Source organism: Ambystoma mexicanum, chromosome 14 (genome assembly GCF_040938575.1).
Source record: "Ambystoma mexicanum isolate Mex_15411 chromosome 14, UKY_AmexF1_1, whole genome shotgun sequence".
In the NCBI taxonomy this organism is placed as follows: Eukaryota; Metazoa; Chordata; class Amphibia; order Caudata; family Ambystomatidae; genus Ambystoma; species Ambystoma mexicanum.
In genome coordinates this window covers 293,366,585-293,380,533 of record NC_090940.1, presented here as the reverse complement: position 1 = coordinate 293,380,533, position 13,949 = coordinate 293,366,585, and positions in this window count along the sequence as shown.

Here is a 13,949-nt window from a genome sequence, read left to right as displayed (position 1 = left end):
TAAAGTCCTGCGTAGCGCACGCGCGGCGCACATGTCATCAAACAGTGTGCGCTACGCGCACAGCGAAAGCGCACAGCGCAGCGCACACAACAAAAGTAGGCGTAACACGGGGCTTAACACACGGAATGGGGAACAACGCGTGAACATGTGGGCGTTACGGGGGAAGTACAGGAGGCAAATGCGCGGAATGCCCACACGCACGCCTACAACACGTATTCATGGAATCGAACAGTGCTAACGCGTTTGCCAAAAAAGATGCGCTAATCCGGAAACACGTACGCCAGCAGGAAGCAGGCGTACGTGGACCCGCGCAGCATAAAAGTGGGCGCAAACAACTAACAAGCTCAGAAGCTACGATGAATATACCGTTCCTCGCAGCAGTGGTCGTGGGATACCGCAGGAGGAGAAGGAGGATAGTCAGGGCCAAAATTGTTACACCCAGAACCAGCCTTTTTGGGATGCCTGATAACCAGGGGTATGGGAGATACAGGTTTCCACCTCACATAATACTCGACCTGGTGAGTGAGTGGGAGGATGACCTCACATCACCCACCCTGTGCTCCCAAGCACTGAGCCCCTTGGAAAAGGTGCTCAATGTACTGCACTTCTTGGCTACTGGGTCATTTCAGCGGACAAGTGCCATAGTGGTGGGGGGTGTCACAGGCCATGCAGTCACGATGGCTACACCAGGTATTGGCCATCATGACTGCACGCCCCTCAGTCCACAGGCACATATACATGCCCAGAACACCTGCAGAAAGGCAGGCTGTTGCCCAGGATTTTTATGGGGTGGCACACTTCCCCAAAGTGCTAGGTGCCATTGATTGCACCCATGTGGCTCTACGTCCTCCCAGGGCATCAGAGCACATCTATAGAAACTGCAAGCACTGGCATTCCATCAACGTGCAGGTAGTATGCCAAGGGAATCATCACCTTAGTATATGCCAACTATCCAGAGTCCACCCATGACAGTTTCATATACAGAATGTCAAACCTAAACCGGGACCTAGAAGCTGGGCGGCATGGCGATACATGGCTGCTTGGTGAGTATAAATGCCACTGCACATGCATGTATGTCAGATACTGAGTAATGTCACAACCCCACTAATGATACCCATCATCACCTCCCCAGGGGACAGTGCCTACCATCTGAGCACCCACATGATGATGCCAATTCGGAACCCCACCACACCACCCGAGGTAAGATACAACACAGCCCATATTGCAACCTGTGGCATAGTGGAGCGCACATTCGGAGTGCTCAAGTCACGCTTTCGCTCCCTTGGCCGTTCTGGTGGGCAGCTGCTATACGCTCCCCCAGTAGTGTGCAGGATCATAGTGGCAGCATGTGTCCTGCACAACGTTGCAACACGCCGGGGCCTGCCGGTGGACATGGTGGTGCCCCCACATCCCCAACCACATCCACGGCCGCTGCGCATGGGAGGTGAAAGGGCACGTGGTGAGGCAGCCCGTACGCAGCTGTTGGCTAATTACTTCACCTAAAATCACACCCCTGTGGAGTGCACACAGCCCTGGCACATACCAGCTGACAATCAATGATGATGACATAAGAGACAGTCAACTGTCACAACCATACCAGCCTGAGATTGGTCACCTGGAAGTGTCACATTGTGTGCATCCCTACCTACCCAAAGACAATCAATGCTGTGTCATTAAAAACATACATTCATGCTGCATGAATGACTACCCCCTAGCAAAATACAACATGAAAATAGCGCCATGTCACCCAACCCCTCCCCATCTCCGCCACCCAACACACCATGGCATGTCATGCAATGTGAAAGCAAACAAAGCAATGCACAAAACCTGACACAAGTGTCACAAAGTGCAGTGTCCCAAATGGAAACAGCCCACAAACAATATGCTCCCAGTAGTCAATAACAAACAGCACACATGACCAAATACTTACCACCAACAAAATACAGCAACACAGCATGAAACATTGCAAAAACATGACAGTACAAAGTCAAAGTAGTGGTAGTCTTACAACCTGAATAAGCCAGAATATCGACCCCTTCCAACTGCAGAGTGTTGCTGCCACGCAAATGTGTCAGTGTACTGCATACAACATGAACTCCATCTGCAAAGGAGACGGCCTTGTGAAGACATGAAGAAGGTACCTGCAAATTTTGAGGAAGACATGGATGCACAAGCACATATCAATACACCATGCAGTGTTAAATACAACAACAATACCCACTAGGGATGTCCACACAGTATTGACTACAGACTGCCCACACAGCTCATGGGAGCCCAATGTCACCGTGTAAGTCACTGTCACTTGGTCACACCCTTTGCAAGCCCATGGAAACGGGAAGCAGGAGGGTTGTGTGTGTGTCACGAACCCAAGCATCTAACCCAAACTCAGGACAAGCCTGCATGTGCTCAGCCGGAATACACAGTGGATGCCCACGGGAGCCACACAAGGCAACACACTGTAAACATTTTTTTTTAAATAAATGGCCATGTGGGGGTTAGGGGGGGATCCCAACCAGGAGGTTCGAGGACAGGGTGCACACCAACACCCACCTGCATGGATGTTGGGAAAAAAAAATACCTCCAGGGGCTCATGGCCTGCACGGCTATGCCATTGTGGGAGAACTGCTGTCGGTCTCTTAACCCTCTGCTGCTGCATCAGGAGGTGGTGGTGCAATGGGAGGCAGCCCACGCAAAGCCCTGGTATGGTCCTCCCTGGCAGCAAGCATGCAGGTCTGGAAGGTCTGATTCTGGAGGATGATAGTGCGGAGATCCCCATGCAGTACCTCATGGGTTGCCTGCATTTCTGCACGCATGGCTTCGCGTGATGCCCGGATCTCCTCATGGGTTGCCTGCAGCGCAGCTGAGAGCGAACGTGTGAGCTGCTCCAGCTGCTGTTCTGCCCTAAAATTTCGGGAAGCCTCAAGTTCAAGCAGAGTCTCCCTGATGTTATGGGGTTCTACCCTCAGGGCTTCCCTGTGGCCCTGTGACTCTATTGAATGGCGTCGCGCAGAGTCTCCAGTGCCGCCCGTCGGTCCCTGTTGGACGCCAACATGTCTTCCCTGTGTGATTGGCAAATGGAGTCTGTTGCCTGCTGTTGTTGCTCCATCTGCCTTTCACGGGGGATAATGGAAGTGGCCACCCTCTCCATTGCCTGAGCCATCATTTCAACTGATGCTGCCTGTTGGGTTGCCATACCGTACATGGAGTTTTCCCATACAGTATTGCCTGGTGGCGCACGCCCACCGCGTCGGCGTGCACCACACCTGTTTGGGGCAAGGCGATCTGCATCTTGCTGTGCTGGCACTGCCTGAGGCTGCAGGACTGCATTCCCCCTCTGACCTGCTGGCCCAGGAACAGGATCAGATGTTGTGGAGTGTGACCCTGCATCCGTAACCGCCAAAGGCAGACCTACCAACACTGACATCCCCATAGAGGGTTCTACCCCTGGTGCAGGTGGGTTGGACAGAACAGAATCCCTGCCAGAAGCACTCACTTGCGACAGCACATAAGTCTCATCATCCGATTCAGCACCTGAATAGAGGTCTGGGGAGGTGCACCCAGAGGCACCCCTGGACAGTATGGTCTGCAGTAACAAAGGGTTTTCACCCACCACCACACCACGTCCTCCACTGGTGCCCGGTCGTGGCTGAGATCCCTCCTGGGACTGCACCATCTCCTCAACCTCACCAGCATCAAGTGCGTCATGGCCTGCAAAAACATGAAATACAACAAATGCAACCAGGCATGAGCACTATAGTACACACATAGGCCTGACAAGACAGAGATCCTGTACATGATTTACACATGTCCCACTTTACTATAACCCTGGCATGCATGCACTGTCAATGAGTTGCAAGGGGAGGCAAAAAGCAGACACTGAGGACACCAAGATGGAAAAGCAACACACTTGCTGCATGGTGGGTAGAACTGGCATCACACATTAGACTGTGAGTGGCATGTCCAATACACACACATGACACATGCCAGCACACAGATGGCATGTAGCATAGCCATGGTACATTAGACAACTACAGCGATATGTCAGTGAATGAGTACTGTCACCCATCCAAGTGAGATGGACATGATGAGATGAAAAATGCTAAATAGTGTGGCAAAAGATGCATGTGCCACACACTGCAACACATCCAGTGTACAATAATACAGCGATTGTAGGCAGATATACACATCAATGGTTGGTCACTTTAACATGACAGCAAACAACTATCATGTTCCACATTCAAACAGGCCCCAATAATTAATGTGAGCAGGCCAATATTCAATCAGCCTGAATGGTCTAATCATTCACATAACAATGCAACAAATATGGGCCATTGTGGGGTGTAATCAATGAAAGAAGCATGTTCATATGTGGCATTAGGGCTGAACAATGCGTAGCAAAAATGGGAGAATTGAAACAATCAGCCAGAATGAACACTGAAAAAATCTGAACAATGTTGTTGCAAGATGACAGGTCAAGGGCAACTGCAGTAATGTGGCGCTAATTGGCTACTGTGGGCAGAAGGGATACTGTCATACCCAAATCCAAGGCACGTGAATGTATTGGAGGAAGCACATGGGCGACCCATACCACTCTGGAGTACACACCCTCACCTGGCACTCAATCAGAACCCGTCACCCAAACAACATACACATGGATTACACACACATGCATGGGCACTCACCGGACAATGCGTCGTAATCAGGTAGGTCTCCCATGCCTTGGATCTGTTCCTCTATGACGAAGGTTCCAGCAACAGACTCATGTTCAGTGAGATGGTTGTTCTCTGGTGGAGACCCACCGCCAGTCACCAGAGTAGACGCATTATTTGAGGCCAGCTTGTTCTTTGCTCTGCCTTTCAGGTCATTCCACTGCTTGTAGCAATCATCAGCTGTGCGCCTCACAAATCCAAGGGCACTAATGTGGTCCGCGATGGTCTGCCAGTGTGCCCTACGTTGACTAGGTGTGGTCTTGCACCCTGCAGTCACCACCATTTCGCGGCTATGTTCCGACACATAGGCCACAAGTGCATCAAGTTCGGCGTCATTAAAGCTAGGCTTCCTTGACGTGCCAGAGTGTGTAGCCGTGTCTGGGGTCTCAGCCTGTAGTGCCAGAGCACCCTTCTTCTTCTTTTTCAAAGGTGGTGCGGATCCTGAGTGGCTTACGCCGCTCTGTCAGTAGGGGCAGAAGTGCCGGTGGACTGTGTTCTAGGAGTGTGCGAAGGAACATTGACCATAGGTCTTGGTGCAGGCATTGGCTGCAGGGTGATGTTGGCAGGGGCCACGTCGGTCTGATGGACCTGGACCGACACTGTCCCGGCTGGAAGACTCAGAGCTGGGGTGGATAGAGCTGCAGCTGCCCCTGCAGCCTCCCCACCATGCCTACCTGGGGCAGCAGATGACATTGCTGCCCCAGATCCACGTGGCCTGGTGACTACAACTTGCACCGCCACACGTGGCTTAGACTTGCTGACCTGGAAGTCAGCCTGGGAGTCTTCCTGTGCCGGTTCAGGTGCCACAATGGGCCGGTCCAACAAGGGCTGAGCTGGGATGGTGTCAGCTACGTTTCCCACAACCATGGGGGTGTGGGGCATGGGTGTCCCTGATTGGTCCTCCACACATGGGGGTCTAGGGGCACCCTGCAAATCCTGGCCATGTCCCCTACCGGGCCCACCACGCCCACCTTTTGAAGGTCGGCCACCTTTGCCTCCCTTACCACTTGGTCTCCTCCCAACCATGGCACTGATGTTGTTGTGCGTATGGGAGTAGCAGTAAACTATTGTCCTGGGCAATTTGGGGTGAAAGTGGTAGGGTACTAGATGGAATTCGTACCCTAGTGCTCTAGCAAGGCTGTCTGTGACCCCTGGGGGAAGATGACGGGTCACGCAACGCGCAGGCACCCCGAAAACAAAAATGAACGTGCACGCAACCCCTTGTAGACCACGTGCGTGAAAAAATGAACCCGCACTACGCTGTGGCACCCAGAAACACAAAAATAAGCGTATGCATAATACATGCAGCCTACAATGACCTATGAAGGGGTACGCGACACACGGGGCAAGCACAGTTGGTAAATAAGTGCGCGACTCACCATATACCTGGAAAAAGAACGTGAAAAAGACGTGCTCTCCACGAAAAGCACGTACAAGTAAATGGTGTCCTACACGTACCTTTTAAACCGGCCCACATGTACAACGTCACTTACACGTGTATGCGCTAAGGCCATTTCCTCCAATTACACGAGCTGACACTCGGACGTGCCGTTTTTACATGTGTACGATGAACATGCACCCATGTTGAGGGAAACTCTCTTGCGCGTCATGTCACAGATGCGCTTACGCGCTAAAGGGCCTTTGGTCCAATGAATTCGCGTACATGCGGCGTATTCATGTGCTGATTCACTATGCACCCGTCACGAGGGAAACACCCGCGCGCGTAACGTCACAGACGCGCTTACGCGCTAAGGCCCTTTCCTCGAATTACACGCTGACGTGCATTTTTTCACATGCCAAATCACTCCGTATCAAGCTGGCCATGCAACAACACACGGAAGACCACGCTCCTGCCCAGAAGGCCGAATTACTGCCCCCAAGAGCCCAAGCACGCTCCCACCTGTCATCTGCTGCTGCCTGCCTGCCTGCCTGCCTGCTGCACACGTGCCCTGCTATTTGCTGCCTGCATGTCAGCCAGGGGTGAAGTTGCTGTGACCACCCCTGCTGGAACTGAAGTCTCCCGACTGGATACCATCGCTCCACAGCCCATCCCCAGGACCCAGTTGCCCACCCACACCTGCCTCTGGGGTTGCCATGTCAGGCACAACACCATCTGTCACCACTGGCAACTCCCAGCCAGAGAGGCAGAGGGCCACCAGCTTCAGTGCCAGGGGAGTTGGTGTCCTGGTGGAGCAAGTCCTGGGGCAGTATGATGCCCTCTTTGGAAGTTCGCGCGCCGACTATGAAGGACGGACCAGGATCTGGATGGACATTGTGACTCCCATCAATGAGGAGGGGGTGGCAGTCCGCGACATCAAACATGTCAAGAAGCGCTGGGAGGACTTCAGGTCCAGAACCCTCGACAAGGCCCGGCACCTCTTGAAGTCAGCAGATGCCAAGGGGTGCCGGGGCCACCTGTCCGACCACCAAATGAGGGTCCTGGAATGCATAAGCCCAGCGCTCCATGTCCAGGTCCTTGAGAGGTAGACCGGTCTGGAGTCATGTGTTTCTGTAGGGCCATGTATGGATGTGTATGTACAGGGGCATGAGGCTGACACATGCGAGTCCACTCATGTGTGAGACACATGGATGGTGTATGTGTGGATAAGCATGCAGGCCAAATGCAGATGTGGGAGCACACATGTTTGAATTACTGTGTATGTACATTGGCATGGTTGTGGTGCATGTATCTGCACTGTGTACATGTACATGTGTGTGTATTTGACAAGTGTGCAACTGTGAAGCAACTTGGATGCATGTGGCACTGACATGTAAAAGGCTGAATGCCAGATATGACATGGATGGCGATCTCATCACTCTGACAGTTGGTGGACATGCACACATGCATGTAAGTGTGTTGGTGTGTGTGCATGTGTTGTGTACTCCCCGTGTTTCATGTGACGTCAGGCTCACCTTCGGATGCTGATGCTGTTGTATGTGTATGGATGGTGCTGCCTGGTGCTATATTGCTGTGGAATTGCTCATGTGTGTGAGTAGAAATGACATGTGTGTTAGGGAGTGTGATGCCATGTCTGAAGTTTGACACTGCCACTCATGTACAACTGTCATTTGTGTATCAGTCCATTGTACAGTGCCCTGATGCCTGTGTTCTATCTCTCCCTGTCTGCAGCATCAACTGATGAAGAGGGCGGAGAGGGTGCTGTGGAGCAAAGCGGCAGGGATCGCACCACCAGCCGGAGACGCAAGGCCCGGCTCCCCTCCCAGATTGTCATCTCTTCGGGGAGTGAGGAGTCTGGTGCCGCGTACTAGGCCGCAGCTACCGAAGGTAGGTCCAAGAGGCGGAGGTTGGAGATGGACTCCTCAGCAGCAGAAGGGGCAGCTGAGACCCCACAGGGTCCGACGGAGGAAGAACGCATGGAGTCACAGGTTGGTGGGGGGTTTGGAGGAGGAGAAGGCCATGGAAGGGACACACATGGGGTCTGGAGGTGGGGATTCCACTGGTGCCAGTGGTGCAGTGCAGGGGCAGGGACAGGAGGCAGCACAGGCTGCCGCGGAGGTTCCTGTGTGTAATCCTGTCCCTGATCCTGTGACTGCATCATCCGGCACCAGCAGGGATGCCTACGTCCAGACCCGTTTTCAGGGAGGGGATGGGCGCACAACAACTGGCCTTCCTCTCCGGGCGGACGTGGCTATCCGGGACCGTGTTGAGCCTGTCCTGGCTGGAATAGCGTTGCGTCAACGGGGCATGCGATGTGACCTGCAGTGTTTTCGTGAAGACACTGCACGTCATCTCGGATGCCTCTTTGACCGCATTGACCTACTGGGACAGGTCACCAGTGCTGGATTCCTCCGTGTGCTGGACCTTCTTGTGACCCCCTCCTCACCTGAACCCCCTACACGCCAGTCGTCCTCCATGCCATCTTCCCACCCATGTATCACCTGGGTACCCTGTGGAGCTGCCTCTGACCCAGCGGCTAGGCTGGTGGAGGACACATCCCTGCCACAGTCGGGAGTCGGACGTCCAGCAGGGGTGGCCACCACGACAACTACACCCCAGCCGGAGACGGATGTGCAGGCAGCAAGAGCCAGGGCGCAGGCACAGCAGCAGCAGCAACATGGTGGGAGCAATGATGGCTCGGGGCCTTCAACATCGGAGGGGCAGGCATCGGCCAGAGGGCAGGAGGACCCAGGATTGCAAGTGTCTTCCGTGTGACAGCGGTTGGGCCACGCCATAGATGCGGAGCGGCAGCGGGCGGAAGAGGCACGGCTCACAATGGTCAGGGCGGAGAACTCCATGCGGAGGGCACTGAGGCGGGCGAAGTGCTTCGAGGCAATTTGCAGGGAGTTGGAGGCCAACATGTCATCGTCCCTGCGAACCCTCGGGGCCATGGAAGAGGACCGCCTCCAGGACATTGAGCGGGAGTTCGATGATGCCCTGGCCCGGGACATCCAAAAGTGAGCCGTCGGACTAGCCCGCTGCCATTGAAAATAGTTAGTTAGTTAGTGTTAGGTTTCATTTTGGTTTTCATTTTTTTTGGGGCGCTTGGACAATACCCCACATTTATGTATATAGTTCTTCATTAGTTAGTGTATTTTTGTAGGTTTCATTTGGACAGTTGGGCTCATGGACCCAGGATTTCATCCTTGTAAATAGTTGGAGTGTGGATTTGTCGGCATTTTCTTTTTTGATTTTTCCATGGAGCAATGGATTTTACTTTTCATTTCTGTTTGGATTTGCTTTGTTGGAAGGAGTCTTTGAAGACATTTTTGATTTAATATATTTTGGATTCTGATTTCCTTTTTTTATCATTATGTGACATTCTGCATTGTTTTCCTTATGTCCATTGTTTGGTATTTGAATTTCTTTCACCACATTTTTTGTTCAATACATTTGTTCCCGTACTTCAATGTGTGGTATTCTCTCATTGGTTTAATGCATGTCACGATGTGGGTTTTCACATTCACTGGCACCCATTGTGTTTGTGTGTGTGATGAACATGTGTTGATGTACATATATGCCATTTGGAGTGTTTCATGTAATGGGCATTTCAATGTGGGGTGTATGTTATGCTTGGTTGGTTATTTGGGCAGGGGTGGCATGCCGTGGGATTTTGGTGGCCATGAGGGCCATGATTGTGGGTCATGTTGACATGTTGGGGGGAGACATGAGTGGGACATGAGTGGGGGCCTGCTGGCAGGTGCCCCTCACTGCTGGGGGGTGGGGGTGCTGGGCGACATGAGTGGGACATGAGTGGGGGCCTGCTGGCAGGTGCCCCTCACTGCTGGGGGGTGGGGGTGCTGGGGGACATGAGTGGGGGCCTGCTGGCAGGTTCCCCTCACTGCTGGGGGTGGGGGTGCAGGGGGACATGAGTGGGACATGAGTGGGGGCCTGCTGGCAGCTGCCCCTCACTGCTGGAGGGTAGGGATGCTGGGGGACATGAGTGGGACATGAGTGGCGGCCTGCTGGCAGGTGCCCCTCACTGCTGGGGGGTGGGGGTGCAGGGGGACATGAGTGGGACATGAGTGGGGGCCTGCCAGCAGGTGCCCCTCACTGCTAGGGGGTGGGGGTGCTGGGGGACATGAGTGGGACATGAGTGGGGGCCTGCTGGCAGGTGCCCCTCACTGCTGGGGGTTGGGGGTACAGGGGGACATGAGTGGGGGCCTGCTGGCAGGTGCCCCTCACTGCGGGGGGGTGGGGGTGCTGGGGGACATGAGTGGGACATGAGTGGGGGCCTGCTGGCAGGTGCCCCTCACTGCTGGGGGGTGGGGGTGCTGGGGGACATGAGTGGGACATGAGTGGTGGCCTGCTGGCAGGTGCCCCTCACTGCTGGGGGGTGGGGGTGCTGGGGGACATGAGTGGGGGCCTGCTGGCAGGTGCCCCTCACTGCTGGGGGATGGGGGTACAGGGGGACATAAGTGGGACATGAGTGGGGGCTGCTGGCCGGTGCCCATCACTGCTGGGGGGTGGGGGTGCTGGGGGACATGAGTGGGACATGAGTGGGGGCCTGCTGGCGTGTGCCCCTCACTGCTGGGGGGTGGTGATGCAGGGAGACATGAGTGGGGGCCTGCTGGCAGGTGCCCCTCACTGCTGGGGGGTGGGGGTACAGGGGGACATAAGTGGGACATGAGTGGGGGCTGCTGGCAGGTGCCCCTCACTGCTGGGGGGTGGGGGTGCCGGGGGACATGAGTGGGACATGAGTGGTGGCCTGCTGGCAGGTGCCCCTCACTGCTGGGGGGTGGGGGTGCTGGGGGACATGAGTGGGGGCCTGCTGGCAGGTGCCCCTCACTGCTGGGGGATGGGGGTACAGGGGGACATAAGTGGGACATGAGTGGGGGCTGCTGGCAGGTGCCCCTCACTGCTGGGGGGTGGGGGTGCTGGGGGACATGAGTGGGACATGAGTGGGGGCCTGCTGGCGTGTACCCCTCACTGCTGGGGGGTGGCGGTGCAGGGAGACATGAGTGGGGGCCTGCTGGCAGGTGCCCCTCACTGCTGGGGGGTGGGGGTGCAGGGGGACATGAGTGGGGGCCTGCTGGCAGGTACCCCTCACTGCTGTGGGGTGGGGGTGCAGGGGGACATGAGTGGGACATGAGTGGGGGCCTGCTGGCAGGTGCCCCTCACTGCTGGGGGGCTGGGGATGCTGGGGGACATGAGTGGGGGCCTGCTGGCAGGTGCCCCTCACTGCTGGGGGATGGGGGTACAGGGGGACATAAGTGGGACATGAGTGGGGGCTGCTGGCAGGTGCCCATCACTGCTGGGGGTGGGGGTGCTGGGGGACATGAGTGGGGGCCTGCTGGCAGGTGCCCCTCACTTCTGGGGGTTGGGGGTGCAGGAGGACATGAGTGGGACATGAGTGGGGGCCTGCTGGCAGGTGCCCCTCACTGCTGGGGGGTGGGGGTGCTGGGGGACATGAGTGGGGGCCTGCTGGCAGGTGCCCCTCACTGCTGGGGAATGGGGGTACAGGGGGACATAAGTGGGACATGAGTGGGGGCTGCTGGCAGGTGCCCCTCACTGCTGGGGGGTGGGGGTGCTGGGGGACATGAGTGGGACATGAGTGGGGGCCTGCTGGCGTGTGCCCCTCACTGCTGGGGGGTGGCAGTGCAGGGGGACATGAGTGGGGGCCTGCTGGCAGGTGCCTCTCACTGCTGGGGGTGGGGGTGCAGGGGGACATGAGTGGGGGCCTGCTGGCAGGTACCCCTCACTGCTGTGGGGTAGGGGTGCAGGGGGACATGAGTGGGAAATGAGTGGGGGCCTGCTGGCAGGTGCCCCTCACTGCTGGGGGGGTGGGGATGCTGGGGGACATGAGTGGGGGCCTGCGGGCAGGTGCCCCTCACTGCTGGGGGGTGGGGGTCCTGGGGGACATGAGTGGGACATGAGTGGGGGCCTGCTGGCAGGTGTGCCTCACTGCTGGGTGGTGGGGGTGCTGGGGGACATGAGTGGGGGCCTGCTAGCAGGTGCCCCTCACTTCTGGGGGTTGGAGGTGCAGGGGGACATGAGTGGGACATGAGTGGGGGCCTGCTGGCAGGTGCCCCTCACTGCTGGGGGGTGGGGTAGCTAGGGGACATGAGTGGGGGCCTGCCGGCAGGTGCCCCTCACTGCTGGGGGGTGGGGGTGCTGGGGGACATGAGTTGGTGATCATATTGCAACGTGACATGTGGCTTGGCTGGGGGGCATGCCCATGGTGGATGGGCTGCCTGCGGGACATGACCAGGGATGCAGGGTAGTCCCCTGTGGTGTGGGCTGCCTGCAGGGGCCATGGAGGGGGTTGAGAGGACACCTGGGAGGACCCACACTGCCAATTCACGTGTGGGACTCCCCACGCACCCCACTGGATACACGTACCCCACTCTGACAGCGAAATCATATGTGAAACTTCACGCCCATCCCCGAAATACACGTACCCCACTCTGACAGCGAAATCGCATGTGAAACTTCACGCGCACCCCCGAAATACACGTAATCCGCTCAGACAGCAAAATCGCGTGTAAAACTTCACACGCACCCCAGAAATACACGTACCCCGCTCGCACAGGGCCAATCGCATGTGAAACTCCCCGCGAACCCCAGTAATACACGTACCCTGCTCGCACAGGGCCAATCGCGTGTGAAACTTCCCGCGCACCCCAGTAATACACGTACCCCGCTCACACAGGGCCAATCGCGTGTGACACTTCCCGCGAACCCCAGTAATACATGTAACCTGCTTGCACAGGGCCAATCGCGTGTAAAACTTCCTGCGAACCCCAGTAATACACGTACCCCGCTCGCACAGAGCCAATTGCGTGTGTAACTCCCCGCACCGGGGTGTACATGTATTCGGAGGGGTGCACAGGGAGTTTGACAGGCGTTTTTGTGGTTGGGGGCCTGTGCACCATGTATGGGATTTGTGCGCTGTGCATGGCGCACACGGAGGGGTTGGGGGCGTAACTGGCGCTGCTGCAGGGTCGCTGCGCCACTCTGCGCCACGGCTGGTTTTGGATGTTTAAATCCATGAATACACTGTGCGCCAGCCGCGTGCACCACTTGTGCGCTGGATTCTATGAATTACCCCCTTAATCTTTGCAAATCACATTGTGGCCATTAGGCAGTGTCAAAACGTTAAGGATGTGGGTTACTTCAGAAATTACAATGGGCCTCATTACACGGTAGGCGGTAGGGGTTTACCGGTACCGGTAAGGGCACCGGTACCGGTAAACCCCGACCGCCTTACTACGAGTTCCCTTTGCGGGACTCGACTTTAACGGCTGGTTTTACAGGCCGTTAAAGTAGGGTGCCGCAAAGGGACCTCGGAGCTAATTACGGTACCGCAATTTGCGGTACCGTAATTTGCACCTTCCCCATTCCCATTATGCCCTATGGGGCAAAAATGGGAATGGGGAAGAGCCTTGGTGAATGGGGAATTACCGCCCCCGCTCACCTTGGAGTAGGGCGGAAATTCCGCCATCCACCAATGCGGACACGGTAAAATACCGGCGGCAACCATGGCGCTATTAGCGCCATGGTTACCGCCTACCGTGTAATGAGGCCCAATGCCTTTGAATGTTAAAAAGCAATTTCAAAACAGCAAGGGCATTACTGTGATGTATTAAGAGTTCACACGATGATGATATCAAATATTTATTGAAGAGGCGGTATTATTTCCGAATACAATATAATTCATGAAAATGGTCGGATGGCTATGTTAGAGTCTGGGCTGCTTCTTTCATTACATGGACATGCCACATGAACCACGACGGAGAGCAGGTATGCAATTTCCAGGGACACCAGGAAGGAGTGTGATC